Raw genomic sequence first — 2,881 nt, 5'->3', positions numbered from 1 at the left:
TTTTTAATTATTTAAGCCCTGTCAAGCTGGTTGTTGATCATTGCTAAACAACCAGTTTCAAGTCTTGCCATATATTTTCAAGCCAATTTAAGTCAAAACAGTAGCTTGGTCACTCAAAAACATTCAATGTCGTCTTGGTAAGCAACTCCAGTGTATATTTGACCTTGTGTTTTAGGTTATTGTCCTGCTGAAAGGTGAATTTGTCTCCCAGTGTCTGTTGGACAGAAGACTGAACCTGGTCTTTGTGGCTGAATGTGTTTGAAATTCACTGCTCGACTGGGGAACTTTACAGATTGGATTGGATGTGTAGGGTACAGATATGAGGTAGTCATTTAAAAAATCATGTCAAACACTGTTATTACACACAGATTGAGTCAATGCATTTTATGTTATGACTTGTTTAGCGCATTTCTACACTGAATTTATTTAGGCTTACCATAACAAAGGGGTTGAATACTTATTGAATACTTATTGAAAACAAAGCAGCCTACCACTTCTGATGTGATATTGCACCCCAAAATGAGGAGATCCTACCAGAAATGCCAAAGTGACAGCAAATTTACGCTGCTATTTTCCATCCATCAACCATTTTCAGGCTGTTATATTGCAGACACTTCTCCATATGACTCACAGATGTCCACTCTAAAGTAATGTTTCCCCTATAACATTCCTTCATGGCTATGCAGAAGGTTTTCAGCTCTGCTGGTGTTTGAGTTCCTCCTATTCTGATTTGACTAAAAGGTATACTGGGAGGGTGGTGGTGGAGAAGTCCAGTTGTGTGTTCTAATGTGAGTTATTATACACAGCTGTAGTGCGAGGGAGGCCCAAACTCCCTCTCCTGCCAAGATTTACAACCACTGTTCAAATGCACCCACCAGATGTGTCTGCCACTCCTAGGCCTAACCAACAGGAGCCAATGTCCAAAATCACACCATGGAGATATCTCTCTCACACCATGGAGATATCTCTCTCTCACACACACACACCCCCACACACATGGTCCATTTCATCTGCACATGGATCTAGGCCTAGATCCAACAGAGCCATAGATTATTTAGCTGAGGGGCTTCACGCCCAGACAGACTGCACATATTACAGACACGTTTACCGTCCAGATGTTCAACATTCACATTTCATCGGGTCATAACCAGGCAGGAAGCCTGATTTTAAAAACCATAAAGTTGATATTCACATTTAGAGGCCTTGAAATGCGACCTTCAAGGCATTTAGCATTAATTTTATATTTTCATCAGCAAAGGATCTCCTCATTTTGGGGTGCAATATCACATCAGAAGTGGTAGGCTGCTGTGTTTTCTTCACCGTAAAATTGTATTTCTATTATCAACTATCCTTATGAGTATATACTGCCTCTTTGCATTTCATGGAGCAGCAGGTAGCCTAGTGGTTAGAGCATTGGACTAGTAACCGAAAGGTTGCAAGATCAAATCCCTGATCTGACAAGGTGAAAATCTGTYGTTCTACCCCTAGGTGAAAATCAAGGTGAAAATCTGTCGTTCTGTTCCTAGGCCACCATTGAAAATAAGAATTTGTTCTAAACTGACTTGCCTAGTTAAATAAAAAWATATATTTGCATTTCAGGAGTTACAAGGCAACCTTGCTGCTCCCCCTGGCTTATAGATGTGATAAAATATGCTTGAGGCTCAAAATGGTGAGAGAAACAGGTGAGCATGTGTTGAACCTTAATTAATTCAGAATTAATTCAGAATGTCTCCAACTGTTACAGCTACTGCAATGGCTGTTCAAATGGAATAGGCTATACTGTGACTATGTCCAAGGTAACTCTAAACTCCAACTGTCCTCTGAGTCACAGCAAATCCCATAATCAAAATGAGTAATTCTTTTGCTTACAAAAGACACAATGCATGCAGTTGTGTGGGGACTCTCTCTGTACCCATTGATGATGAAAGTATAACATCCGCAGTGTGTCCATCAAGCACATTTTTTGATGGATTCAATCTATAAGGAATAGCCCTGAGCAGTATGCAGAAGGAAAAGGTTCTGTGTAACTGCATACTCGTATACTCGGCCTAGCCTACCTTGAAATATTAACCCCCCCCAAAATGCTTCTCACTGCTTCTCATAGCAACCCATAGCAACTACCTCTGTGGCAACCGAAATGTAGGACAACTCACCTCCGAACTGAAGCAACCAGCCTTTCAGACAGTCCAAGATGCCATTGGTTTGTTTGAGCCCACAGCAGGAGTGGCCTGCGAACTTGTCCATCAATAATGTATCTTGGATTACCTTTCTAAATTCTTCAGCTCATTCTTAGGTGAGGACCGGTCGAGGTGAGCCTGTATGCCGTTAGCGCTGGATGTGGCGGAAACCTTTGTCTATTCACGTGTAAGTGTATTTTATTCAGCCTACTGTTATTTACAAAAGATACTCACATACCTGTGACTAAATGGCTGTTTTCGCAGACAATTGGCCATGTGATATTTCTTTTGATTAACGTTTTTTCGGTGGACATTTAATTTTCTCATATTATTTGCAATTACTACATATATCAATGAGATGTTAATGATGCCAAAAATGTGTGACATTCATGCAAATGTAGAATATATGAATATTCTAAAATATTTTAAATATCTTAAAATGTATTATAGGTGCACAAGTCAACATCTGGCAGCAGAAAGTAGCCTGACTTTAGAATTTTCCAAATCGCATCCCAGAAACTGAAATGGGAATAGCAGCCCAATATGGCGACTGGAGTATGGGTGAGTGGGTGTGTGGAAAGGAGTGGGTAAGTGGAACTGAAAGTAGTGGGCGTGTGGAAGGGAGTGGGTGTGTGGAAAGGAAAGTAGTGGGCGTGTGGAAGGGAGTGGGTGAGTGGAAGGGAGTGGGTGAGTGGAAAGGAAAG

The 2,881-nt window shown here is 41.1% G+C and overlaps 1 protein-coding gene across 1 annotated transcript in view; it reads left to right on the top strand.

The window, feature by feature from the left end:
- Positions 1-2,226: 2,226 nt before the first annotated feature.
- Positions 2,227-2,881, top strand: part of tekt3 (tektin 3) — a 17,997-nt gene continuing 17,342 nt past the window's right edge. Inside the window, exon 1 of the mRNA XM_023991955.2 lies at positions 2,227-2,364. The gene's annotated coding sequence lies outside the window, so the exon portion shown is untranslated. The remainder of the gene's footprint in view (positions 2,365-2,881) is intronic.

Source organism: Salvelinus sp. IW2-2015, linkage group LG8 (genome assembly GCF_002910315.2).
Source record: "Salvelinus sp. IW2-2015 linkage group LG8, ASM291031v2, whole genome shotgun sequence".
NCBI lineage: Eukaryota > Metazoa > Chordata > Actinopteri > Salmoniformes > Salmonidae > Salvelinus > Salvelinus sp. IW2-2015.
This window is presented reverse-complemented; position numbering and strand designations above follow the sequence as displayed.